At 63.6% G+C, this 27,420-nt stretch overlaps 7 non-coding genes across 7 annotated transcripts; all 7 read right to left on the reverse strand.

The window, feature by feature from the left end:
• Nucleotides 1-2,232: 2,232 nt before the first annotated feature.
• Nucleotides 2,233-2,351, reverse strand: LOC142867655 (5S ribosomal RNA). Its single transcript, XR_012917010.1, has one exon. It is a non-coding gene; the product is annotated as a 5S ribosomal RNA (ribosomal RNA).
• A 3,530-nt stretch (nt 2,352-5,881) lies between these two features.
• LOC142867656 (5S ribosomal RNA) lies at nt 5,882-6,000 on the reverse strand. Its single transcript, XR_012917011.1, has one exon. It is a non-coding gene; the product is annotated as a 5S ribosomal RNA (ribosomal RNA).
• A 3,533-nt stretch (nt 6,001-9,533) lies between these two features.
• LOC142867657 (5S ribosomal RNA) lies at nt 9,534-9,652 on the reverse strand. Its single transcript, XR_012917012.1, has one exon. It is a non-coding gene; the product is annotated as a 5S ribosomal RNA (ribosomal RNA).
• Nucleotides 9,653-13,193: 3,541 nt separating this feature from the next.
• Nucleotides 13,194-13,312, reverse strand: LOC142867658 (5S ribosomal RNA). Its single transcript, XR_012917013.1, has one exon. It is a non-coding gene; the product is annotated as a 5S ribosomal RNA (ribosomal RNA).
• A 3,522-nt stretch (nt 13,313-16,834) lies between these two features.
• Nucleotides 16,835-16,953, reverse strand: LOC142867659 (5S ribosomal RNA). The gene has a single exon (XR_012917014.1). It is a non-coding gene; the product is annotated as a 5S ribosomal RNA (ribosomal RNA).
• A 3,544-nt stretch (nt 16,954-20,497) lies between these two features.
• LOC142867660 (5S ribosomal RNA) lies at nt 20,498-20,616 on the reverse strand. The gene has a single exon (XR_012917015.1). It is a non-coding gene; the product is annotated as a 5S ribosomal RNA (ribosomal RNA).
• A 3,541-nt stretch (nt 20,617-24,157) lies between these two features.
• LOC142867705 (5S ribosomal RNA) lies at nt 24,158-24,276 on the reverse strand. The gene has a single exon (XR_012917063.1). It is a non-coding gene; the product is annotated as a 5S ribosomal RNA (ribosomal RNA).
• Between the last annotated feature and the right edge of the window lie 3,144 nt (nt 24,277-27,420).

The raw sequence follows: 27,420 nt of genomic DNA on the forward strand, positions 1-27,420 counted from the left end.
GACAACCAGGAGGTGTGACGTACACCCCGGGGTTCCCAGGAGGATCAGGCTGAAGCTGGGACTTGGCCTGAAAGTGTCCCCTCGCATGGCCACCCCCTTCCCCTTCCTGCTCCTCTACTCCTGGTGCCCCTCCATCCAGGGGCCAGACCTTAAAGAGTCACCCGCAAGAGAATCCTGGTCCCAAAGGAGCCTTCTGGGGGACCCGTGCTGAGAGAGGTTGTGGGCATGGCCCGCTGGGGCTCTGCCCGACCCAGGGCTGAGAGATGCAACCTCCCAGCTCTGGGTCCCTGCAGGGGAAGCGTTGGCAAGCACAGGGCCAGTCCTCCAAAGGCCCAGGTGCAGGGAGCCCAGGCCAAGCAGCCTGTGGAAGAAGCCACCCCGGGAACACGACTGCAGGCCACGGCCCTTCCCACCTCCTCCTCCTCCTCCTCCTGCTCCTCCACCCCCCCCGACCTCCCACCCCCCCACCCCACCCCCCGACATGGCGCAGGGCTCAGAGACACCTCAGACACTTGCTACCCAAAGTGCAAAGGGCATCAGTTGCTCCTCCAAACCCCCCCCCTGCCCAGCAGACCGCGTTGTCCAGCCAGCCCCCGGGCCTCCCTGGGGTGCCCAGCACAAAAGTGCAGACAACCACCGGACCCTCAATCTCAGTTTTCGGATGTTTTTGCCACTCTAAGGACCCGCAGGCCAGCTGGGCCTTCTGGCAGGACAGAGAGCCCCGGAATCCGACGTGGAGAGCTGGGTGTACGTCCCCACGAGGAGGCGGTCCCCACCTCCGCGGCTCTCCCCTTGCGGGGGGGAAAAGCAGCCACGGGGCCTCAGAGAAGACACCAGGCTGGGCGCCCGCCCCACAGTGGGGGCACGTCCCCCGCAGGCCACTTAGCGCCGGCCGCCGGCCGGCGGACGGTTGGGTGGCGCGAGACGCTGCGGCCGCCCTGCTACCGGGTTCCTGGGAGGGCGTCCTGGAACCAGCGTCCACACCAAGCCCTTGGAAGGCCCAGGCGACGGAGGAGCCCCGTCAGGCAGGGGCCGAGGACGGTGACGGCCCCGGGCGGGGAGGAGCGTGTCAGGCAGGGGCAGAGGACGGTGACAGGTGACAGGCCGGGCGGGAAGGAGTCAGTCAGGCAGGGGCCGAGGAGGAGACGGGCTGGGTAAGGGTTAGGGTTAGAGTCAGGGCACAAGTCACAATCGCAAAGACCTGGAAGCGACCCGAGTGCCCATCGACCCACGAGTGCGTAAATGAAATGTGGCGCGTGGACACCACGGAGTGCTATTCAGCTAGGAGGAGCAGCGGTGAGAGGGCACCTCTCGTGGTTCTCCTGGCCAGAGCTGGAACCCGTTCCAGTAAGCCAGGTAGCCCAAGAATGGACACACGAGCACCACGTGCTCGCGCTCACCAGCAAATGGGTACGAACCGATGGACACCTAAGTGGACACAGAGGAATCACCTTCATCGGGTGGGTGTCGGGCGGGTGGGGGGAGGGGATGGGCATACACCTCCATTAGGAACGGGGTGGGTGCGCACCGACTGGGGGATGGGCGCACTTGAGGCTCTGACCCGAGGGGGGAGGCTGGGAGAGGGCAACGTACCCGACCTTAACATTGGTACCCCCACAATACGCTGGAACAACATCAGAGGTAAATGAATAAGAACACAGGGGGGAGGGGGGCACGGGCAACACATGTCACCTTAATACTTGGACTCCCATCATCTGCTTGAAAAGAGAGAGAAAAGAAAATGCAATCATAGAGATAAGAGACACTTTTTAAACATAATGAATCCGAAGAGAAAAGTAAAAGGAGGCCTGTGGAGCAGGTCTGGGTGTGACTCCGGATCCCCCAACATCAGGTGCCACCACCAAAGATTCCTACGTGTAGCCCATAGAACCCCAAAAGCAACGGGACGAGTTCTGGTCACATACTCCCTCAAAATGACATCCTGGCCTTCTTCTGGAACTCCCTCCCCTCTCAGACTCTCAAGGTTTCCTCCAGCGTGTCGGTTCCCACAGAGCAGACCTTTGGTCTGAGACCTGACAGTCCAGAAGCCACGCATGCTGCCGCGTGACGGCGGTGTCGCGGCTTGGGACAAGAGGAGGCCCCACGGTGCGGGCTGGGGCGCCAGGCACCGCGGCGGGCGCTGAGGGTGGGGGTGACCCCCACCCCGGGCCGCCGACTCGCTCCCAGAAAGGGGACAGAACAAGAGGCAAAACAAAAAAAAAAAAAAGAAGAAGCCTACGGCACCCGGTATTCCCAGGCGGTCTCCCATCCAAGTACTAACCAGGCCCGACCCTGCTTAGCTTCCGAGACCAGACGAGATCGGGCGCGTTCAGGGTGGTGTGGCCCTAGACGGCGGAGGGCGCCCCTGCCCCGCTCAAGAAGCCGAGCCTCTCTGCGCTTCCCCGCCGCCTCCTCCCCCCCGCCCCAGGCCCCGCGCCGGCGCTGACCCGCACCGGGCCGGGCCTGTTGAGTTCACCGGCCAGGTCCGGCGGGCTCCGAGGGACGGGGGTGACAGGCGGGGCGGGGCGGGCAGGGAGCGGCGGGCCGGGGTGGGGGGCTGTCTCTCTATACACACACACACACACACACACACACACACTCACACTCACTCACTCACACTCACACAAGATGCGCCTCCACGGCTGGACTCGCCAAGGTGGAGACCTTCCAGCCCCCTTCCTCTCCTCGCCTGGCCCACCCCCAGCTCGTGGCCGCCGCCGCCGCCGCCGCCGCCGCCGCCGCCGCCGATTGCGCACGCGCGGGTCGCCCGCCCTTTGACCCCAGGCAGGGGCCGCCATCCCCACTACCCCTTTCAGCTGCGCCCCCCACCCTGTGGGTGGGCTGCCGCCTATTCCCCCGGGCCCGGGCTGGGGCACAGCGCATGGGGGAGGGGAGCGAGTGTATGGGGCGTCTCTCTCTCTCTCTAGGGATGTGTCCCATGGGTGGGGTGGCGTGGTTTGTGGGGCGCTGAAGAAATCAGTCCCCTCCATCTCCTACCTCTGGAAAACGCCCAAGCCCTTGGAGAACTGCCGGCAACGCGACCGTGGGGGCCGGGACCCTCCTCTGGGTCCTCCTGTGGCCCAGTCCAAGGGGCCTGGGCCTGGCCGGGGCTGCATTGGACCCCGACCACCCTGGCGTGTGGACTCGCTAAAAATCGGCGATTAGATATTGGATTCCAGCTTCATTGAGGTCATTTCACTAATGAGTGCACCGGAAAGAGTTTCCTAATCCATCTGTGAGGGTGGCAACTGAAAGAGAATTTTAAAGCTGACAGAATAGGCGAGGAAAGGCATAGGAGATTTCCACACCCAGTAAAGAAGCCTTTCCCGAAATGGAAGAAAGAAACGAGCAAACAGAAACACCGGTAGCCCGCCAGGATCAGAGTCTGCCCCCGAGAGAAAGTACCCTGACCAGGTTCACCCGTGGGTGGGTGGCGAGCTAGCGGCATTCAGAAGAGCGAGGCCCGCAGTCTGTGCAGAAGACACCTGCACTCGGGTGTGTGTGGCGGCACGATTCACAAGCAGCTCCAGATGTTAAGCCAAGGAGAAGCCAGGGAGTTCCCAACGCCCCAGGTGTCCTCAGCCCACGACTGGCTGCTGGGGGAATGCGAAGCCCGGCTCCTTGTCTCAGAGCCCTTGTCTCAGAGCGGGACAACCAGGAGGTGTGACGTACACCCCGGGGTTCCCAGGAGGATCAGGCTGAAGCTGGGACTTGGCCTGAAAGTGTCCCCTCGCATGGCCACCCCCTTCCCCTTCCTGCTCCTCTACTCCTGGTGCCCCTCCATCCAGGGGCCAGACCTTAAAGAGTCACCCGCAAGAGAATCCTGGTCCCAAAGGAGCCTTCTGGGGGACCCGTGCTGAGAGAGGTTGTGGGCATGGCCCGCTGGGGCTCTGCCCGACCCAGGGCTGAGAGATGCAACCTCCCAGCTCTGGGTCCCTGCAGGGGAAGCGTTGGCAAGCACAGGGCCAGTCCTCCAAAGGCCCAGGTGCAGGGAGCCCAGGCCAAGCAGCCTGTGGAAGAAGCCACCCCGGGAACACGACTGCAGGCCACGGCCCTTCCCACCTCCTCCTCCTCCTCCTCCTGCTCCTCCACCCCCCCCCGACCTCCCACCCCCCCACCCCACCCCCCGACATGGCGCAGGGCTCAGAGACACCTCAGACACTTGCTACCCAAAGTGCAAAGGGCATCAGTTGCTCCTCCAAACCCCCCCCCTGCCCAGCAGACCGCGTTGTCCAGCCAGCCCCCGGGCCTCCCTGGGGTGCCCAGCACAAAAGTGCAGACAACCACCGGACCCTCAATCTCAGTTTTCGGATGTTTTTGCCACTCTAAGGACCCGCAGGCCAGCTGGGCCTTCTGGCAGGACAGAGAGCCCCGGAATCCGACGTGGAGAGCTGGGTGTACGTCCCCACGAGGAGGCGGTCCCCACCTCCGCGGCTCTCCCCTTGCGGGGGGGAAAAGCAGCCACGGGGCCTCAGAGAAGACACCAGGCTGGGCGCCCGCCCCACAGTGGGGGCACGTCCCCCGCAGGCCACTTAGCGCCGGCCGCCGGCCGGCGGACGGTTGGGTGGCGCGAGACGCTGCGGCCGCCCTGCTACCGGGTTCCTGGGAGGGCGTCCTGGAACCAGCGTCCACACCAAGCCCTTGGAAGGCCCAGGCGACGGAGGAGCCCCGTCAGGCAGGGGCCGAGGACGGTGACGGCCCGGGCGGGGAGGAGCGTGTCAGGCAGGGGCAGAGGACGGTGACAGGTGACAGGCCGGGCGGGAAGGAGTCAGTCAGGCAGGGGCCGAGGAGGAGACGGGCTGGGTAAGGGTTAGGGTTAGAGTCAGGGCACAAGTCACAATCGCAAAGACCTGGAAGCGACCCGAGTGCCCATCGACCCACGAGTGCGTAAATGAAATGTGGCGCGTGGACACCACGGAGTGCTATTCAGCTAGGAGGAGCAGCGGTGAGAGGGCACCTCTCGTGGTTCTCCTGGCCAGAGCTGGAACCCGTTCCAGTAAGCCAGGTAGCCCAAGAATGGACACACGAGCACCACGTGCTCGCGCTCACCAGGAAATGGGTACGAACCGATGGACACCTAAGTGGACACAGAGGAATCACCTTCATCGGGTGGGTGTCGGGCGGGTGGGGGGAGGGGATGGGCATACACCTCCATTAGGAACGGGGTGGGTGCGCACCGACTGGGGGATGGGCGCACTTGAGGCTCTGACCCGAGGGGGGAGGCTGGGAGAGGGCAACGTACCCGACCTTAACATTGGTACCCCCACAATACGCTGGAACAACATCAGAGGTAAATGAATAAGAACACAGGGGGGAGGGGGGCACGGGCAACACATGTCACCTTAATACTTGGACTCCCATCATCTGCTTGAAAAGAGAGAGAAAAGAAAATGCAATCATAGAGATAAGAGACACTTTTTAAACATAATGAATCCGAAGAGAAAAGTAAAAGGAGGCCTGTGGAGCAGGTCTGGGTGTGACTCCGGATCCCCCAACATCAGGTGCCACCACCAAAGATTCCTACGTGTAGCCCATAGAACCCCAAAAGCAACGGGACGAGTTCTGGTCACATACTCCCTCAAAATGACATCCTGGCCTTCTTCTGGAACTCCCTCCCCTCTCAGACTCTCAAGGTTTCCTCCAGCGTGTCGGTTCTCACAGAGCAGACCTTTGGTCTGAGACCTGACAGTCCAGAAGCCACGCATGCTGCCGCGTGACGGCGGTGTCGCGGCTTGGGACAAGAGGAGGCCCCACGGTGCGGGCTGGGGCGCCAGGCACCGCGGCGGGCGCTGAGGGTGGGGGTGACCCCCACCCCGGGCCGCCGACTCGCTCCCAGAAAGGGGACAGAACAAGAGGCAAAACAAAAAAAAAAAAAAGAAGAAGCCTACGGCACCCGGTATTCCCAGGCGGTCTCCCATCCAAGTACTAACCAGGCCCGACCCTGCTTAGCTTCCGAGACCAGACGAGATCGGGCGCGTTCAGGGTGGTGTGGCCCTAGACGGCGGAGGGCGCCCCTGCCCCGCTCAAGAAGCCGAGCCTCTCTGCGCTTCCCCGCCGCCTCCTCCCCCCGCCCAAGGCCCCGCGCCGGCGCTGACCCGCACCGGGCCGGGCCTGTTGAGTTCACCGGCCGGGTCCGGCGGGCTCCGAGGGACGGGGGTGACAGCGGGGCGGGGCGGGGCGGGGCGGGCAGGGAGCGGCGGGCCGGGGTGGGGGGCTGTCTCTCTATACACACACACACACACACACACACACTCACACTCACTCACTCACACTCACACAAGATGCGCCTCCACGGCTGGACTCGCCAAGGTGGAGACCTTCCAGCCCCCTTCCTCTCCTCGCCTGGCCCACCCCCAGCTCGTGGCCGCCGCCGCCGCCGCCGCCGCCGCCGCCGCCGATTGCGCACGCGCGGGTCGCCCGCCCTTTGACCCCAGGCAGGGGCCGCCATCCCCACAACCCCTTTCAGCTGCGCCCCCCACCCTGTGGGTGGGCTGCCACCTATTCCCCCGGGCCCGGGCTGGGGCACAGCGCATGGGGGAGGGGAGCGAGTGTATGGGGCGTCTCTCTCTCTCTCTAGGGATGTGTCCCATGGGTGGGGTGGCGTGGTTTGTGGGGCGCTGAAGAAATCAGTCCCCTCCATCTCCTACCTCTGGAAAACGCCCAAGCCCTTGGAGAACTGCCGGCAACGCGACCGTGGGGGCCGGGACCCTCCTCTGTGTCCTCCTGTGGCCCAGTCCAAGGGGCCTGGGCCTGGCCGGGGCTGCATTGGACCCCGACCACCCTGGCGTGTGGACTCGCTAAAAATCGGCGATTAGATATTGGATTCCAGCTTCATTGAGGTCATTTCACTAATGAGTGCACCGGAAAGAGTTTCCTAATCCATCTGTGAGGGTGGCAACTGAAAGAGAATTTTAAAGCTGACAGAATAGGCGAGGAAAGGCATAGGAGATTTCCACACCCAGTAAGGAAGCCTTTCCCGAAATGGAAGAAAGAAACGAGCAAACAGAAACACCGGTAGCCCGCCAGGATCAGAGTCTGCCCCCGAGAGAAAGTACCCTGACCAGGTTCACCCGTGGGTGGGTGGCGAGCTAGCGGCATTCAGAAGAGCGAGGCCCGCAGTCTGTGCAGAAGACACCTGCACTCGGGTGTGTGTGGCGGCACGATTCACAAGCAGCTCCAGATGTTAAGCCAAGGAGAAGCCAGGGAGTTCCCAACGCCCCAGGTGTCCTCAGCCCACGACTGGCTGCTGGGGGAATGCGAAGCCCGGCTCCTTGTCTCAGAGCCCTTGTCTCAGAGCGGGACAACCAGGAGGTGTGACGTACACCCCGGGGTTCCCAGGAGGATCAGGCTGAAGCTGGGACTTGGCCTGAAAGTGTCCCCTCGCATGGCCACCCCCTTCCCCTTCCTGCTCCTCTACTCCTGGTGCCCCTCCATCCAGGGGCCAGACCTTAAAGAGTCACCCGCAAGAGAATCCTGGTCCCAAAGGAGCCTTCTGGGGGACCCGTGCTGAGAGAGGTTGTGGGCATGGCCCGCTGGGGCTCTGCCCGACCCAGGGCTGAGAGATGCAACCTCCCAGCTCTGGGTCCCTGCAGGGGAAGCGTTGGCAAGCACAGGGCCAGTCCTCCAAAGGCCCAGGTGCAGGGAGCCCAGGCCAAGCAGCCTGTGGAAGAAGCCACCCCGGGAACACGACTGCAGGCCACGGCCCTTCCCACCTCCTCCTCCTCCTCCTCCTGCTCCTCCACACCCCCCCCGACCTCCCACCCCCCCACCCCACCCCCCGACATGGCGCAGGGCTCAGAGACACCTCAGACACTTGCTACCCAAAGTGCAAAGGGCATCAGTTGCTCCTCCAAACCCCCCCCCCTGCCCAGCAGACCGCGTTGTCCAGCCAGCCCCCGGGCCTCCCTGGGGTGCCCAGCACAAAAGTGCAGACAACCACCGGACCCTCAATCTCAGTTTTCGGATGTTTTTGCCACTCTAAGGACCCGCAGGCCAGCTGGGCCTTCTGGCAGGACAGAGAGCCCCGGAATCCGACGTGGAGAGCTGGGTGTACGTCCCCACGAGGAGGCGGTCCCCACCTCCGCGGCTCTCCCCTTGCGGGGGGGAAAAGCAGCCACGGGGCCTCAGAGAAGACACCAGGCTGGGCGCCCGCCCCACAGTGGGGGCACGTCCCCCGCAGGCCACTTAGCGCCGGCCACCGGCCGGCGGACGGTTGGGTGGCGCGAGACGCTGCGGCCGCCCTGCTACCGGGTCCCTGGGAGGGCGTCCTGGAACCAGCGTCCACACCAAGCCCTTGGAAGGCCCAGGCGACGGAGGAGCCCCGTCAGGCAGGGGCCGAGGACGGTGACGGCCCGGGCGGGGAGGAGCGTGTCAGGCAGGGGCAGAGGACGGTGACAGGTGACAGGCCGGGCGGGAAGGAGTCAGTCAGGCAGGGACTGAGGAGGAGACGGGCTGGGTAAGGGTTAGGGTTAGAGTCAGGGCACAAGTCACAATCGCAAAGACCTGGAAGCGACCCGAGTGCCCATGGACCCACGAGTGCGTAAATGAAATGTGGCGCGTGGACACCACGGAGTGCTATTCAGCTAGGAGGAGCAGCGGTGAGAGGGCACCTCTCGTGGTTCTCCTGGCCAGAGCTGGAACCCGTTCCAGTAAGCCAGGTAGCCCAAGAATGGACACACGAGCACCACGTGCTCGCGCTCACCAGCAAATGGGTACGAACCGATGGACACCTAAGTGGACACAGAGGAATCACCTTCATCGGGTGGGTGTCGGGCGGGTGGGGGGAGGGGATGGGCATACACCTCCATTAGGAACGGGGTGGGTGCGCACCGACTGGGGGATGGGCGCACTTGAGGCTCTGACCCGAGGGGGGAGGCTGGGAGAGGGCAACGTACCCGACCTTAACATTGGTACCCCCACAATACGCTGGAACAACATCAGAGGTTAATGAATAAGAACACAGGGGGGAGGGGGGCACGGGCAACACATGTCACCTTAATACTTGGACTCCCATCATCTGCTTGAAAAGAGAGAGAAAAGAAAATGCAATCATAGAGATAAGAGACACTTTTTAAACATAATGAATCCGAAGAGAAAAGTAAAAGGAGGCCTGTGGAGCAGGTCTGGGTGTGACTCCGGATCCCCCAACATCAGGTGCCACCACCAAAGATTCCTACGTGTAGCCCATAGAACCCCAAAAGCAATGGGACGAGTTCTGGTCACATACTCCCTCAAAATGACATCCTGGCCTTCTTCTGGAACTCCCTCCCCTCTCAGACTCTCAAGGTTTCCTCCAGCGTGTCGGTTCCCACAGAGCAGACCTTTGGTCTGAGACCTGACAGTCCAGAAGCCACGCATGCTGCCGCGTGACGGCGGTGTCGCGGCTTGGGACAAGAGGAGGCCCCACGGTGCGGGCTGGGGCGCCAGGCACCGCGGCGGGCGCTGAGGGTGGGGGTGACCCCCACCCCGGGCCGCCGACTCGCTCCCAGAAAGGGGACAGAACAAGAGGCAAAACAAAAAAAAAAAAAAGAAGAAGCCTACGGCACCCGGTATTCCCAGGCGGTCTCCCATCCAAGTACTAACCAGGCCCGACCCTGCTTAGCTTCCGAGACCAGACGAGATCGGGCGCGTTCAGGGTGGTGTGGCCCTAGACGGCGGAGGGCGCCCCTGCCCCGCTCAAGAAGCCGAGCCTCTCTGCGCTTCCCCGCCGCCTCCTCCCCCCGCCCAAGGCCCCGCGCCGGCGCTGACCCGCACCGGGCCGGGCCTGTTGAGTTCACCGGCCGGGTCCGGCGGGCTCCGAGGGACGGGGGTGACAGCGGGGCGGGGCGGGGCGGGGCGGGCAGGGAGCGGCGGGCCGGGGTGGGGGGCTGTCTCTCTATACACACACACACACACACACACACACACACACTCACACTCACACTCACACAAGATGCGCCTCCACGGCTGGACTCGCCAAGGTGGAGACCTTCCAGCCCCCTTCCTCTCCTCGCCTGGCCCACCCCCAGCTCGTGGCCGCCGCCGCCGCCGCCGCCGCCGCCGCCGCCGCCGCCGCCGCCGATTGCGCACGCGCGGGTCGCCCGCCCTTTGACCCCAGGCAGGGGCCGCCATCCCCACAACCCCTTTCAGCTGCGCCCCCCACCCTGTGGGTGGGCTGCCGCCTATTCCCCCGGGCCCGGGCTGGGGCACAGCGCATGGGGGAGGGGAGCGAGTGTATGGGGCGTCTCTCTCTCTCTCTAGGGATGTGTCCCATGGGTGGGGTGGCGTGGTTTGTGGGGCGCTGAAGAAATCAGTCCCCTCCATCTCCTACCTCTGGAAAACGCCCAAGCCCTTGGAGAACTGCCGGCAACGCGACCGTGGGGGCCGGGACCCTCCTCTGGGTCCTCCTGTGGCCCAGTCCAAGGGGCCTGGGCCTGGCCGGGGCTGCATTGGACCCCGACCACCCTGGCGTGTGGACTCGCTAAAAATCGGCGATTAGATATTGGATTCCAGCTTCATTGAGGTCATTTCACTAATGAGTGCACCGGAAAGAGTTTCCTAATCCATCTGTGAGGGTGGCAACTGAAAGAGAATTTTAAAGCTGACAGAATAGGCGAGGAAAGGCATAGGAGATTTCCACACCCAGTAAGGAAGCCTTTCCCGAAATGGAAGAAAGAAACGAGCAAACAGAAACACCGGTAGCCCGCCAGGATCAGAGTCTGCCCCCGAGAGAAAGTACCCTGACCAGGTTCACCCGTGGGTGGGTGGCGAGCTAGCGGCATTCAGAAGAGCGAGGCCCGCAGTCTGTGCAGAAGACACCTGCACTCGGGTGTGTGTGGCGGCACGATTCACAAGCAGCTCCAGATGTTAAGCCAAGGAGAAGCCAGGGAGTTCCCAACGCCCCAGGTGTCCTCAGCCCACGACTGGCTGCTGGGGGAATGCGAAGCCCGGCTCCTTGTCTCAGAGCCCTTGTCTCAGAGCGGGACAACCAGGAGGTGTGACGTACACCCCGGGGTTCCCAGGAGGATCAGGCTGAAGCTGGGACTTGGCCTGAAAGTGTCCCCTCGCATGGCCACCCCCTTCCCCTTCCTGCTCCTCTACTCCTGGTGCCCCTCCATCCAGGGGCCAGACCTTAAAGAGTCACCCGCAAGAGAATCCTGGTCCCAAAGGAGCCTTCTGGGGGACCCGTGCTGAGAGAGGTTGTGGGCATGGCCCGCTGGGGCTCTGCCCGACCCAGGGCTGAGAGATGCAACCTCCCAGCTCTGGGTCCCTGCAGGGGAAGCGTTGGCAAGCACAGGGCCAGTCCTCCAAAGGCCCAGGTGCAGGGAGCCCAGGCCAAGCAGCCTGTGGAAGAAGCCACCCCGGGAACACGACTGCAGGCCACGGCCCTTCCCACCTCCTCCTCCTCCTCCTCCTGCTCCTCCACCCCCCCCGACCTCCCACCCCCCCACCCCACCCCCCGACATGGCGCAGGGCTCAGAGACACCTCAGACACTTGCTACCCAAAGTGCAAAGGGCATCAGTTGCTCCTCCAAACCCCCCCCCTGCCCAGCAGACCGCGTTGTCCAGCCAGCCCCCGGGCCTCCCTGGGGTGCCCAGCACAAAAGTGCAGACAACCACCGGACCCTCAATCTCAGTTTTCGGATGTTTTTGCCACTCTAAGGACCCGCAGGCCAGCTGGGCCTTCTGGCAGGACAGAGAGCCCCGGAATCCGACGTGGAGAGCTGGGTGTACGTCCCCACGAGGAGGCGGTCCCCACCTCCGCGGCTCTCCCCTTGCGGGGGGGAAAAGCAGCCACGGGGCCTCAGAGAAGACACCAGGCTGGGCGCCCTCCCCACAGTGGGGGCACGTCCCCCGCAGGCCACTTAGCGCCGGCCGCCGGCCGGCGGACGGTTGGGTGGCGCGAGACGCTGCGGCCGCCCTGCTACCGGGTTCCTGGGAGGGCGTCCTGGAACCAGCGTCCACACCAAGCCCTTGGAAGGCCCAGGCGACGGAGGAGCCCCGTCAGGCAGGGGCCGAGGACGGTGACGGCCCCGGGCGGGGAGGAGCGTGTCAGGCAGGGGCAGAGGACGGTGACAGGTGACAGGCCGGGCGGGAAGGAGTCAGTCAGGCAGGGGCCGAAGATGAGACGGGCTGGGTAAGGGTTAGGGTTAGAGTCAGGGCACAAGTCACAATCGCAAAGACCTGGAAGCGACCCGAGTGCCCATCGACCCACGAGTGCGTAAATGAAATGTGGCGCGTGGACACCACGGAGTGCTATTCAGCTAGGAGGAGCAGCGGTGAGAGGGCACCTCTCGTGGTTCTCCTGGCCAGAGCTGGAACCCGTTCCAGTAAGCCAGGTAGCCCAAGAATGGACACACGAGCACCACGTGCTCGCGCTCACCAGCAAATGGGTACGAACCGATGGACACCTAAGTGGACACAGAGGAATCACCTTCATCGGGTGGGTGTCGGGCGGGTGGGGGGAGGGGATGGGCATACACCTCCATTAGGAACGGGGTGGGTGCGCACCGACTGGGGGATGGGCGCACTTGAGGCTCTGACCCGAGGGGGGAGGCTGGGAGAGGGCAACGTACCCGACCTTAACATTGGTACCCCCACAATACGCTGGAACAACATCAGAGGTAAATGAATAAGAACACAGGGGGGAGGGGGGCACGGGCAACACATGTCACCTTAATACTTGGACTCCCATCATCTGCTTGAAAAGAGAGAGAAAAGAAAATGCAATCATAGAGATAAGAGACACTTTTTAAACATAATGAATCCGAAGAGAAAAGTAAAAGGAGGCCTGTGGAGCAGGTCTGGGTGTGACTCCGGATCCCCCAACATCAGGTGCCACCACCAAAGATTCCTACGTGTAGCCCATAGAACCCCAAAAGCAACGGGACGAGTTCTGGTCACATACTCCCTCAAAATGACATCCTGGCCTTCTTCTGGAACTCCCTCCCCTCTCAGACTCTCAAGGTTTCCTCCAGCGTGTCGGTTCCCACAGAGCAGACCTTTGGTCTGAGACCTGACAGTCCAGAAGCCACGCATGCTGCCGCGTGACGGCGGTGTCGCGGCTTGGGACAAGAGGAGGCCCCACGGTGCGGGCTGGGGCGCCAGGCACCGCGGCGGGCGCTGAGGGTGGGGGTGACCCCCACCCCGGGCCGCCGACTCGCTCCCAGAAAGGGGACAGAACAAGAGGCAAAACAAAAAAAAAAAAAAGAAGAAGCCTACGGCACCCGGTATTCCCAGGCGGTCTCCCATCCAAGTACTAACCAGGCCCGACCCTGCTTAGCTTCCGAGACCAGACGAGATCGGGCGCGTTCAGGGTGGTGTGGCCCTAGACGGCGGAGGGCGCCCCTGCCCCGCTCAAGAAGCCGAGCCTCTCTGCGCTTCCCCGCCGCCTCCTCCCCCCGCCCCAGGCCCCGCGCCGGCGCTGACCCGCACCGGGCCGGGCCTGTTGAGTTCACCGGCCAGGTCCGGCGGGCTCCGAGGGACGGGGGTGACAGGCGGGGCGGGGCGGGCAGGGAGCGGCGGGCCGGGGTGGGGGGCTGTCTCTCTATACACACACACACACACACACACACACACACTCACACTCACTCACTCACACTCACACAAGATGCGCCTCCACGGCTGGACTCGCCAAGGTGGAGACCTTCCAGCCCCCTTCCTCTCCTCGCCTGGCCCACCCCCAGCTCGTGGCCGCCGCCGCCGCCGCCGCCGCCGCCGATTGCACACGCGCGGGTCGCCCGCCCTTTGACCCCAGGCAGGGTCCGCCATCCCCGACAACCCCTTTCAGCTGCGCCCCCCACCCTGTGGGTGGGCTGCCGCCTATTCCCCCGGGCCCGGGCTGGGGCACAGCGCATGGGGGAGGGGAGCGAGTGTATGGGGCGTCTCTCTCTCTCTCTAGGGATGTGTCCCATGGGTGGGGTGGCGTGGTTTGTGGGGCGCTGAAGAAATCAGTCCCCTCCATCTCCTACCTCTGGAAAACGCCCAAGCCCTTGGAGAACTGCCGGCAACGCGACCGTGGGGGCCGGGAACCTCCTCTGGGTCCTCCTGTGGCCCAGTCCAAGGGGCCTGGGCCTGGCCGGGGCTGCATTAGACCCCGACCACCCTGGCGTGTGGACTCGCTAAAAATCGGCGATTAGATATTGGATTCCAGCTTCATTGAGGTCATTTCACTAATGAGTGCACCGGAAAGAGTTTCCTAATCCATCTGTGAGGGTGGCAACTGAAAGAGAATTTTAAAGCTGACAGAATAGGCGAGGAAAGGCATAGGAGATTTCCACACCCAGTAAGGAAGCCTTTCCCGAAATGGAAGAAAGAAACGAGCAAACAGAAACACCGGTAGCCCGCCAGGATCAGAGTCTGCCCCCGAGAGAAAGTACCCTGACCAGGTTCACCCGTGGGTGGGTGGCGAGCTAGCGGCATTCAGAAGAGCGAGGCCCGCAGTCTGTGCAGAAGACACCTGCACTCGGGTGTGTGTGGCGGCACGATTCACAAGCAGCTCCAGATGTTAAGCCAAGGAGAAGCCAGGGAGTTCCCAACGCCCCAGGTGTCCTCAGCCCACGACTGGCTGCTGGGGGAATGCGAAGCCCGGCTCCTTGTCTCAGAGCCCTTGTCTCAGAGCGGGACAACCAGGAGGTGTGACGTACACCCCGGGGTTCCCAGGAGGATCAGGCTGAAGCTGGGACTTGGCCTGAAAGTGTCCCCTCGCATGGCCACCCCCTTCCCCTTCCTGCTCCTCTACTCCTGGTGCCCCTCCATCCAGGGGCCAGACCTTAAAGAGTCACCCGCAAGAGAATCCTGGTCCCAAAGGAGCCTTCTGGGGGACCCGTGCTGAGAGAGGTTGTGGGCATGGCCCGCTGGGGCTCTGCCCGACCCAGGGCTGAGAGATGCAACCTCCCAGCTCTGGGTCCCTGCAAGGGGAAGCGTTGGCAAGCACAGGGCCAGTCCTCCAAAGGCCCAGGTGCAGGGAGCCCAGGCCAAGCAGCCTGTGGAAGAAGCCACCCCGGGAACACGACTGCAGGCCACGGCCCTTCCCACCTCCTCCTCCTCCTCCTCCTGCTCCTCCACCCCCCCCCGACCTCCCACCCCCCCACCCCACCCCCCGACATGGCGCAGGGCTCAGAGACACCTCAGACACTTGCTACCCAAAGTGCAAAGGGCATCAGTTGCTCCTCCAAACCCCCCCCCTGCCCAGCAGACCGCGTTGTCCAGCCAGCCCCCGGGCCTCCCTGGGGTGCCCAGCACAAAAGTGCAGACAACCACCGGACCCTCAATCTCAGTTTTCGGATGTTTTTGCCACTCTAAGGACCCGCAGGCCAGCTGGGCCTTCTGGCAGGACAGAGAGCCCCGGAATCCGACGTGGAGAGCTGGGTGTACGTCCCCACGAGGAGGCGGTCCCCACCTCCGCGGCTCTCCCCTTGCGGGGGGGAAAAGCAGCCACGGGGCCTCAGAGAAGACACCAGGCTGGGCGCCCGCCCCACAGTGGGGGCACGTCCCCCGCAGGCCACTTAGCGCCGGCCGCCGGCCGGCGGACGGTTGGGTGGCGCGAGACGCTGCGGCCGCCCTGCTACCGGGTTCCTGGGAGGGCGTCCTGGAACCAGCGTCCACACCAAGCCCTTGGAAGGCCCAGGCGACGGAGGAGCCCCGTCAGGCAGGGGCCGAGGACGGTGACGGCCCGGGCGGGGAGGAGCGTGTCAGGCAGGGGCAGAGGACGGTGACAGGTGACAGGCCGGGCGGGAAGGAGTCAGTCAGGCAGGGGCCGAGGAGGAGACGGGCTGGGTAAGGGTTAGGGTTAGAGTCAGGGCACAAGTCACAATCGCAAAGACCTGGAAGCGACCCGAGTGCCCATCGACCCACGAGTGCGTAAATGAAATGTGGCGCGTGGACACCACGGAGTGCTATTCAGCTAGGAGGAGCAGCGGTGAGAGGGCACCTCTCGTGGTTCTCCTGGCCAGAGCTGGAACCCGTTCCAGTAAGCCAGGTAGCCCAAGAATGGACACACGAGCACCACGTGCTCGCGCTCACCAGCAAATGGGTACGAACCGATGGACACCTAAGTGGACACAGAGGAATCACCTTCATCGGGTGGGTGTCGGGCGGGTGGGGGGAGGGGATGGGCATACACCTCCATTAGGAACGGGGTGGGTGCGCACCGACTGGGGGATGGGCGCACTTGAGGCTCTGACCCGAGGGGGGAGGCTGGGAGAGGGCAACGTACCCGACCTTAACATTGGTACCCCCACAATACGCTGGAACAACATCAGAGGTAAATGAATAAGAACACAGGGGGGAGGGGGGCACGGGCAACACATGTCACCTTAATACTTGGACTCCCATCATCTGCTTGAAAAGAGAGAGAAAAGAAAATGCAATCATAGAGATAAGAGACACTTTTTAAACATAATGAATCCGAAGAGAAAAGTAAAAGGAGGCCTGTGGAGCAGGTCTGGGTGTGACTCCGGATCCCCCAACATCAGGTGCCACCACCAAAGATTCCTACGTGTAGCCCATAGAACCCCAAAAGCAACGGGACGAGTTCTGGTCACATACTCCCTCAAAATGACATCCTGGCCTTCTTCTGGAACTCCCTCCCCTCTCAGACTCTCAAGGTTTCCTCCAGCGTGTCGGTTCCCACAGAGCAGACCTTTGGTCTGAGACCTGACAGTCCAGAAGCCACGCATGCTGCCGCGTGACGGCGGTGTCGCGGCTTGGGACAAGAGGAGGCCCCACGGTGCGGGCTGGGGCGCCAGGCACCGCGGCGGGCGCTGAGGGTGGGGGTGACCCCCACCCCGGGCCGCCGACTCGCTCCCAGAAAGGGGACAGAACAAGAGGCAAAACAAAAAAAAAAAAAAGAAGAAGCCTACGGCACCCGGTATTCCCAGGCGGTCTCCCATCCAAGTACTAACCAGGCCCGACCCTGCTTAGCTTCCGAGACCAGACGAGATCGGGCGCGTTCAGGGTGGTGTGGCCCTAGACGGCGGAGGGCGCCCCTGCCCCGCTCAAGAAGCCGAGCCTCTCTGCGCTTCCCCGCCGCCTCCTCCCCCCGCCCCAGGCCCCGCGCCGGCGCTGACCCGCACCGGGCCGGGCCTGTTGAGTTCACCGGCCGGGTCCGGCGGGCTCCGAGGGACGGGGGTGACAGGCGGGGCGGGGCGGGGCGGGGCGGGGCGGGCAGGGAGCGGCGGGCCGGGGTGGGGGGCTGTCTCTCTATACACACACACACACACACACACACACACACACACACTCACACTCACACTCACTCACTCACACTCACACAAGATGCGCCTCCACGGCTGGACTCGCCAAGGTGGAGACCTTCCAGCCCCCTTCCTCTCCTCGCCTGGCCCACCCCCAGCTCCTGGCCGGCCGCCGCCGCCGCCGCCGATTGCGCACGCGCGGGTCGCCCGCCCTTTGACCCCAGGCAGGGGCCGCCCTCCCTGACAACCCCTTTCAGCTGGGCCCCCCACCCTGTGGGTGGGCTGCCGCCTATTCCCCCGGGCCCGGGCTGGGGCACAGCGCATGGGGGAGGGGAGCGAGTGTATGGGGCGTCTCTCTCTCTCTCTAGGGATGTGTCCCATGGGTGGGGTGGCGTGGTTTGTGGGGCGCTGAAGAAATCAGTCCCCTCCATCTCCTACCTCTGGAAAACGCCCAAGCCCTTGGAGAACTGCCGGCAACGCGACCGTGGGGGCCGGGACCCTCCTCTGTGTCCTCCTGTGGCCCAGTCCAAGGGGCCTGGGCCTGGCCGGGGCTGCATTGGACCCCGACCACCCTGGCGTGTGGACTCGCTAAAAATCGGCGATTAGATATTGGATTCCAGCTTCATTGAGGTCATTTCACTAATGAGTGCACCGGAAAGAGTTTCCTAATCCATCTGTGAGGGTGGCAACTGAAAGAGAATTTTAAAGCTGACAGAATAGGCGAGGAAAGGCATAGGAGATTTCCACACCCAGTAAGGAAGCCTTTCCCGAAATGGAAGAAAGAAACGAGCAAACAGAAACACCGGTAGCCCGCCAGGATCAGAGTCTGCCCCCGAGAGAAAGTACCCTGACCAGGTTCACCCGTGGGTGGGTGGCGAGCTAGCGGCATTCAGAAGAGCGAGGCCCGCAGTCTGTGCAGAAGACACCTGCACTCGGGTGTGTGTGGCGGCACGATTCACAAGCAGCTCCAGATGTTAAGCCAAGGAGAAGCCAGGGAGTTCCCAACGCCCCAGGTGTCCTCAGCCCACGACTGGCTGCTGGGGGAATGCGAAGCCCGGCTCCTTGTCTCAGAGCCCTTGTCTCAGAGCGGGACAACCAGGAGGTGTGACGTACACCCCGGGGTTCCCAGGAGGATCAGGCTGAAGCTGGGACTTGGCCTGAAAGTGTCCCCTCGCATGGCCACCCCCTTCCCCTTCCTGCTCCTCTACTCCTGGTGCCCCTCCATCCAGGGGCCAGACCTTAAAGAGTCACCCGCAAGAGAATCCTGGTCCCAAAGGAGCCTTCTGGGGGACCCGTGCTGAGAGAGGTTGTGGGCATGGCCCGCTGGGGCTCTGCCCGACCCAGGGCTGAGAGATGCAACCTCCCAGCTCTGGGTCCCTGCAGGGGAAGCGTTGGCAAGCACAGGGCCAGTCCTCCAAAGGCCCAGGTGCAGGGAGCCCAGGCCAAGCAGCCTGTGGAAGAAGCCACCCCGGGAACACGACTGCAGGCCACGGCCCTTCCCACCTCCTCCTCCTCCTCCTCCTGCTCCTCCACCCCCCCCCCGACCTCCCACCCCCCCACCCCACCCCCCGACATGGCGCAGGGCTCAGAGACACCTCAGACACTTGCTACCCAAAGTGCAAAGGGCATCAGTTGCTCCTCCAAACCCCCCCCCTGCCCAGCAGACCGCGTTGTCCAGCCAGCCCCCGGGCCTCCCTGGGGTGCCCAGCACAAAAGTGCAGACAACCACCGGACCCTCAATCTCAGTTTTCGGATGTTTTTGCCACTCTAAGGACCCGCAGGCCAGCTGGGCCTTCTGGCAGGACAGAGAGCCCCGGAATCCGACGTGGAGAGCTGGGTGTACGTCCCCACGAGGAGGCGGTCCCCACCTCCGCGGCTCTCCCCTTGCGGGGGGGAAAAGCAGCCACGGGGCCTCAGAGAAGACACCAGGCTGGGCGCCCGCCCCACAGTGGGGGCACGTCCCCCGCAGGCCACTTAGCGCCGGCCGCCGGCCGGCGGACGGTTGGGTGGCGCGAGACGCTGCGGCCGCCCTGCTACCGGGTTCCTGGGAGGGCGTCCTGGAACCAGCGTCCACACCAAGCCCTTGGAAGGCCCAGGCGACGGAGGAGCCCCGTCAGGCAGGGGCCGAGGACGGTGACGGCCCGGGCGGGGAGGAGCGTGTCAGGCAGGGGCAGAGGACGGTGACAGGTGACAGGCCGGGCGGGAAGGAGTCAGTCAGGCAGGGGCCGAGGAGGAGACGGGCTGGGTAAGGGTTAGGGTTAGAGTCAGGGCACAAGTCACAATCGCAAAGACCTGGAAGCGACCCGAGTGCCCATCGACCCACGAGTGCGTAAATGAAATGTGGCGCGTGGACACCACGGAGTGCTATTCAGCTAGGAGGAGCAGCGGTGAGAGGGCACCTCTCGTGGTTCTCCTGGCCAGAGCTGGAACCCGTTCCAGTAAGCCAGGTAGCCCAAGAATGGACACACGAGCACCACGTGCTCGCGCTCACCAGCAAATGGGTACGAACCGATGGACACCTAAGTGGACACAGAGGAATCACCTTCATCGGGTGGGTGTCGGGCGGGTGGGGGGAGGGGATGGGCATACACCTCCATTAGGAACGGGGTGGGTGCGCACCGACTGGGGGATGGGCGCACTTGAGGCTCTGACCCGAGGGGGGAGGCTGGGAGAGGGCAACGTACCCGACCTTAACATTGGTACCCCCACAATACGCTGGAACAACATCAGAGGTAAATGAATAAGAACACAGGGGGGAGGGGGGCACGGGCAACACATGTCACCTTAATACTTGGACTCCCATCATCTGCTTGAAAAGAGAGAGAAAAGAAAATGCAATCATAGAGATAAGAGACACTTTTTAAACATAATGAATCCGAAGAGAAAAGTAAAAGGAGGCCTGTGGAGCAGGTCTGGGTGTGACTCCGGATCCCCCAACATCAGGTGCCACCACCAAAGATTCCTACGTGTAGCCCATAGAACCCCAAAAGCAACGGGACGAGTTCTGGTCACATACTCCCTCAAAATGACATCCTGGCCTTCTTCTGGAACTCCCTCCCCTCTCAGACTCTCAAGGTTTCCTCCAGCGTGTCGGTTCCCACAGAGCAGACCTTTGGTCTGAGACCTGACAGTCCAGAAGCCACGCATGCTGCCGCGTGACGGCGGTGTCGCGGCTTGGGACAAGAGGAGGCCCCACGGTGCGGGCTGGGGCGCCAGGCACCGCGGCGGGCGCTGAGGGTGGGGGTGACCCCCACCCCGGGCCGCCGACTCGCTCCCAGAAAGGGGACAGAACAAGAGGCAAAACAAAAAAAAAAAAAAGAAGAAGCCTACGGCACCCGGTATTCCCAGGCGGTCTCCCATCCAAGTACTAACCAGGCCCGACCCTGCTTAGCTTCCGAGACCAGACGAGATCGGGCGCGTTCAGGGTGGTGTGGCCCTAGACGGCGGAGGGCGCCCCTGCCCCGCTCAAGAAGCCGAGCCTCTCTGCGCTTCCCCGCCGCCTCCTCCCCCCGCCCCAGGCCCCGCGCCGGCGCTGACCCGCACCGGGCCGGGCCTGTTGAGTTCACCGGCCGGGTCCGGCGGGCTCCGAGGGACGGGGGTGACAGGCGGGGCGGGGCGGGGCGGGGCGGGGCGGGCAGGGAGCGGCGGGCCGGGGTGGGGGGCTGTCTCTCTATACACACACACACACACACACACACACACACACTCACACTCACACTCACTCACTCACACTCACACAAGATGCGCCTCCACGGCTGGACTCGCCAAGGTGGAGACCTTCCAGCCCCCTTCCTCTCCTCGCCTGGCCCACCCCCAGCTCGTGGCCGCCGCCGCCGCCGCCGCCGATTGCGCACGCGCGGGTCGCCCGCCCTTTGACCCCAGGCAGGGGCCGCCATCCCCGACAACCCCTTTCAGCTGCGCCCCCCACCCTGTGGGTGGGCTGCCGCCTATTCCCCCGGGCCCGGGCTGGGGCACAGCGCATGGGGGAGGGGAGCGAGTGTATGGGGCGTCTCTCTCTCTCTCTAGGGATGTGTCCCATGGGTGGGGTGGCGTGGTTTGTGGGGCGCTGAAGAAATCAGTCCCCTCCATCTCCTACCTCTGGAAAACGCCCAAGCCCTTGGAGAACTGCCGGCAACGCGACCGTGGGGGCCGGGACCCTCCTCTGTGTCCTCCTGTGGCCCAGTCCAAGGGGCCTGGGCCTGGCCGGGGCTGCATTGGACCCCGACCACCCTGGCGTGTGGACTCGCTAAAAATCGGCGATTAGATATTGGATTCCAGCTTCATTGAGGTCATTTCACTAATGAGTGCACCGGAAAGAGTTTCCTAATCCATCTGTGAGGGTGGCAACTGAAAGAGAATTTTAAAGCTGACAGAATAGGCGAGGAAAGGCATAGGAGATTTCCACACCCAGTAAGGAAGCCTTTCCCGAAATGGAAGAAAGAAACGAGCAAACAGAAACACCGGTAGCCCGCCAGGATCAGAGTCTGCCCCCGAGAGAAAGTACCCTGACCAGGTTCACCCGTGGGTGGGTGGCGAGCTAGCGGCATTCAGAAGAGCGAGGCCCGCAGTCTGTGCAGAAGACACCTGCACTCGGGTGTGTGTGGCGGCACGATTCACAAGCAGCTCCAGATGTTAAGCCAAGGAGAAGCCAGGGAGTTCCCAACGCCCCAGGTGTCCTCAGCCCACGACTGGCTGCTGGGGGAATGCGAAGCCCGGCTCCTTGTCTCAGAGCCCTTGTCTCAGAGCGGGACAACCAGGAGGTGTGACGTACACCCCGGGGTTCCCAGGAGGATCAGGCTGAAGCTGGGACTTGGCCTGAAAGTGTCCCCTCGCATGGCCACCCCCTTCCCCTTCCTGCTCCTCTACTCCTGGTGCCCCTCCATCCAGGGGCCAGACCTTAAAGAGTCACCCGCAAGAGAATCCTGGTCCCAAAGGAGCCTTCTGGGGGACCCGTGCTGAGAGAGGTTGTGGGCATGGCCCGCTGGGGCTCTGCCCGACCCAGGGCTGAGAGATGCAACCTCCCAGCTCTGGGTCCCTGCAGGGGAAGCGTTGGCAAGCACAGGGCCAGTCCTCCAAAGGCCCAGGTGCAGGGAGCCCAGGCCAAGCAGCCTGTGGAAGAAGCCACCCCGGGAACACGACTGCAGGCCACGGCCCTTCCCACCTCCTCCTCCTCCTCCTCCTGCTCCTCCACACCCCCCCCCGACCTCCCACCCCCCCACCCCACCCCCCGACATGGCGCAGGGCTCAGAGACACCTCAGACACTTGCTACCCAAAGTGCAAAGGGCATCAGTTGCTCCTCCAAACCCCCCCCCGTGCCCAGCAGACCGCGTTGTCCAGCCAGCCCCCGGGCCTCCCTGGGGTGCCCAGCACAAAAGTGCAGACAACCACCGGACCCTCAATCTCAGTTTTCGGATGTTTTTGCCACTCTAAGGACCCGCAGGCCAGCTGGGCCTTCTGGCAGGACAGAGAGCCCCGGAATCCGACGTGGAGAGCTGGGTGTACGTCCCCACGAGGAGGCGGTCCCCACCTCCGCGGCTCTCCCCTTGCGGGGGGGAAAAGCAGCCACGGGGCCTCAGAGAAGACACCAGGCTGGGCGCCCGCCCCACAGTGGGGGCACGTCCCCCGCAGGCCACTTAGCGCCGGCCGCCGGCCGGCGGACGGTTGGGTGGCGCGAGACGCTGCGGCCGCCCTGCTACCGGGTCCCTGGGAGGGCGTCCTGGAACCAGCGTCCACACCAAGCCCTTGGAAGGCCCAGGCGACGGAGGAGCCCCGTCAGGCAGGGGCCGAGGACGGTGACGGCCCGGGCGGGGAGGAGCGTGTCAGGCAGGGGCAGAGGACGGTGACAGGTGACAGGCCGGGCGGGAAGGAGTCAGTCAGGCAGGGGCCGAGGAGGAGACGGGCTGGGTAAGGGTTAGGGTTAGAGTCAGGGCACAAGTCACAATCGCAAAGACCTGGAAGCGACCCGAGTGCCCATCGACCCACGAGTGCGTAAATGAAATGTGGCGCGTGGACACCACGGAGTGCTATTCAGCTAGGAGGAGCAGCGGTGAGAGGGCACCTCTCGTGGTTCTCCTGGCCAGAGCTGGAACCCGTTCCAGTAAGCCAGGTAGCCCAAGAATGGACACACGAGCACCACGTGCTCGCGCTCACCAGCAAATGGGTACGAACCGATGGACACCTAAGTGGACACAGAGGAATCACCTTCATCGGGTGGGTGTCGGGCGGGTGGGGGGAGGGGATGGGCATACACCTCCATTAGGAACGGGGTGGGTGCGCACCGACTGGGGGATGGGCGCACTTGAGGCTCTGACCCGAGGGGGGAGGCTGGGAGAGGGCAACGTACCCGACCTTAACATTGGTACCCCCACAATACGCTGGAACAACATCAGAGGTAAATGAATAAGAACACAGGGGGGAGGGGGGCACGGGCAACACATGTCACCTTAATACTTGGACTCCCATCATCTGCTTGAAAAGAGAGAGAAAAGAAAATGCAATCATAGAGATAAGAGACACTTTTTAAACATAATGAATCCGAAGAGAAAAGTAAAAGGAGGCCTGTGGAGCAGGTCTGGGTGTGACTCCGGATCCCCCAACATCAGGTGCCACCACCAAAGATTCCTACGTGTAGCCCATAGAACCCCAAAAGCAACGGGACGAGTTCTGGTCACATACTCCCTCAAAATGACATCCTGGCCTTCTTCTGGAACTCCCTCCCCTCTCAGACTCTCAAGGTTTCCTCCAGCGTGTCGGTTCCCACAGAGCAGACCTTTGGTCTGAGACCTGACAGTCCAGAAGCCACGCATGCTGCCGCGTGACGGCGGTGTCGCGGCTTGGGACAAGAGGAGGCCCCACGGTGCGGGCTGGGGCGCCAGGCACCGCGGCGGGCGCTGAGGGTGGGGGTGACCCCCACCCCGGGCCGCCGACTCGCTCCCAGAAAGGGGACAGAACAAGAGGCAAAACAAAAAAAAAAAAAAGAAGAAGCCTACGGCACCCGGTATTCCCAGGCGGTCTCCCATCCAAGTACTAACCAGGCCCGACCCTGCTTAGCTTCCGAGACCAGACGAGATCGGGCGCGTTCAGGGTGGTGTGGCCCCTGCCCCGCTCAAGAAGCCGAGCCTCTCTGCGCTTCCCCGCCGCCTCCTCCCCCCGCCCCAGGCCCCGCGCCGGCGCTGACCCGCACCGGGCCGGGCCTGTTGAGTTCACCGGCCGGGTCCGGCGGGCTCCGAGGGACGGGGGTGACAGGCGGGGCGGGGCGGGGCGGGGCGGGCAGGGAGCGGCGGGCCGGGGTGGGGGGCTGTCTCTCTATACACACACACACACACACACACACACACACACTCACACTCACACTCACTCACTCACACTCACACAAGATGCGCCTCCACGGCTGGACTCGCCAAGGTGGAGACCTTCCAGCCCCCTTCCTCTCCTCGCCTGGCCCACCCCCAGCTCGTGGCCGCCGCCGCCGCCGCCGCCGATTGCGCACGCGCGGGTCGCCCGCCCTTTGACCCCAGGCAGGGGCCGCCATCCCCGACAACCCCTTTCAGCTGCGCCCCCCACCCTGTGGGTGGGCTGCCGCCTATTCCCCCGGGCCCGGGCTGGGGCACAGCGCATGGGGGAGGGGAGCGAGTGTATGGGGCGTCTCTCTCTCTCTCTAGGGATGTGTCCCATGGGTGGGGTGGCGTGGTTTGTGGGGCGCTGAAGAAATCAGTCCCCTCCATCTCCTACCTCTGGAAAACGCCCAAGCCCTTGGAGAACTGCCGGCAACGCGACCGTGGGGGCCGGGACCCTCCTCTGTGTCCTCCTGTGGCCCAGTCCAAGGGGCCTGGGCCTGGCCGGGGCTGCATTGGACCCCGACCACCCTGGCGTGTGGACTCGCTAAAAATCGGCGATTAGATATTGGATTCCAGCTTCATTGAGGTCATTTCACTAATGAGTGCACCGGAAAGAGTTTCCTAATCCATCTGTGAGGGTGGCAACTGAAAGAGAATTTTAAAGCTGACAGAATAGGCGAGGAAAGGCATAGGAGATTTCCACACCCAGTAAGGAAGCCTTTCCCGAAATGGAAGAAAGAAACGAGCAAACAGAAACACCGGTAGCCCGCCAGGATCAGAGTCTGCCCCCGAGAGAAAGTACCCTGACCAGGTTCACCCGTGGGTGGGTGGCGAGCTAGCGGCATTCAGAAGAGCGAGGCCCGCAGTCTGTGCAGAAGACACCTGCACTCGGGTGTGTGTGGCGGCACGATTCACAAGCAGCTCCAGATGTTAAGCCAAGGAGAAGCCAGGGAGTTCCCAACGCCCCAGGTGTCCTCAGCCCACGACTGGCTGCTGGGGGAATGCGAAGCCCGGCTCCTTGTCTCAGAGCCCTTGTCTCAGAGCGGGACAACCAGGAGGTGTGACGTACACCCCGGGGTTCCCAGGAGGATCAGGCTGAAGCTGGGACTTGGCCTGAAAGTGTCCCCTCGCATGGCCACCCCCTTCCCCTTCCTGCTCCTCTACTCCTGGTGCCCCTCCATCCAGGGGCCAGACCTTAAAGAGTCACCCGCAAGAGAATCCTGGTCCCAAAGGAGCCTTCTGGGGGACCCGTGCTGAGAGAGGTTGTGGGCATGGCCCGCTGGGGCTCTGCCCGACCCAGGGCTGAGAGATGCAACCTCCCAGCTCTGGGTCCCTGCAGGGGAAGCGTTGGCAAGCACAGGGCCAGTCCTCCAAAGGCCCAGGTGCAGGGAGCCCAGGCCAAGCAGCCTGTGGAAGAAGCCACCCCGGGAACACGACTGCAGGCCACGGCCCTTCCCACCTCCTCCTCCTCCTCCTCCTGCTCCTCCACACCCCCCCCCGACCTCCCACCCCCCCACCCCACCCCCCGACATGGCGCAGGGCTCAGAGACACCTCAGACACTTGCTACCCAAAGTGCAAAGGGCATCAGTTGCTCCTCCAAACCCCCCCCCGTGCCCAGCAGACCGCGTTGTCCAGCCAGCCCCCGGGCCTCCCTGGGGTGCCCAGCACAAAAGTGCAGACAACCACCGGACCCTCAATCTCAGTTTTCGGATGTTTTTGCCACTCTAAGGACCCGCAGGCCAGCTGGGCCTTCTGGCAGGACAGAGAGCCCCGGAATCCGACGTGGAGAGCTGGGTGTACGTCCCCACGAGGAGGCGGTCCCCACCTCCGCGGCTCTCCCCTTGCGGGGGGGAAAAGCAGCCACGGGGCCTCAGAGAAGACACCAGGCTGGGCGCCCGCCCCACAGTGGGGGCACGTCCCCCGCAGGCCACTTAGCGCCGGCCGCCGGCCGGCGGACGGTTGGGTGGCGCGAGACGCTGCGGCCGCCCTGCTACCGGGTCCCTGGGAGGGCGTCCTGGAACCAGCGTCCACACCAAGCCCTTGGAAGGCCCAGGCGACGGAGGAGCCCCGTCAGGCAGGGGCCGAGGACGGTGACGGCCCGGGCGGGGAGGAGCGTGTCAGGCAGGGGCAGAGGACGGTGACAGGTGACAGGCCGGGCGGGAAGGAGTCAGTCAGGCAGGGGCCGAGGAGGAGACGGGCTGGGTAAGGGTTAGGGTTAGAGTCAGGGCACAAGTCACAATCGCAAAGACCTGGAAGCGACCCGAGTGCCCATCGACCCACGAGTGCGTAAATGAAATGTGGCGCGTGGACACCACGGAGTGCTATTCAGCTAGGAGGAGCAGCGGTGAGAGGGCACCTCTCGTGGTTCTCCTGGCCAGAGCTGGAACCCGTTCCAGTAAGCCAGGTAGCCCAAGAATGGACACACGAGCACCACGTGCTCGCGCTCACCAGCAAATGGGTACGAACCGATGGACACCTAAGTGGACACAGAGGAATCACCTTCATCGGGTGGGTGTCGGGCGGGTGGGGGGAGGGGATGGGCATACACCTCCATTAGGAACGGGGTGGGTGCGCACCGACTGGGGGATGGGCGCACTTGAGGCTCTGACCCGAGGGGGGAGGCTGGGAGAGGGCAACGTACCCGACCTTAACATTGGTACCCCCACAATACGCTGGAACAACATCAGAGGTAAATGAATAAGAACACAGGGGGGAGGGGGGCACGGGCAACACATGTCACCTTAATACTTGGACTCCCATCATCTGCTTGAAAAGAGAGAGAAAAGAAAATGCAATCATAGAGATAAGAGACACTTTTTAAACATAATGAATCCGAAGAGAAAAGTAAAAGGAGGCCTGTGGAGCAGGTCTGGGTGTGACTCCGGATCCCCCAACATCAGGTGCCAC

Source organism: Microcebus murinus, unplaced genomic scaffold (assembly GCF_040939455.1).
Source record: "Microcebus murinus isolate Inina unplaced genomic scaffold, M.murinus_Inina_mat1.0 scaf019_hap2_Mmur4.0, whole genome shotgun sequence".
NCBI classification, from domain to species: domain Eukaryota; kingdom Metazoa; phylum Chordata; class Mammalia; order Primates; family Cheirogaleidae; genus Microcebus; species Microcebus murinus.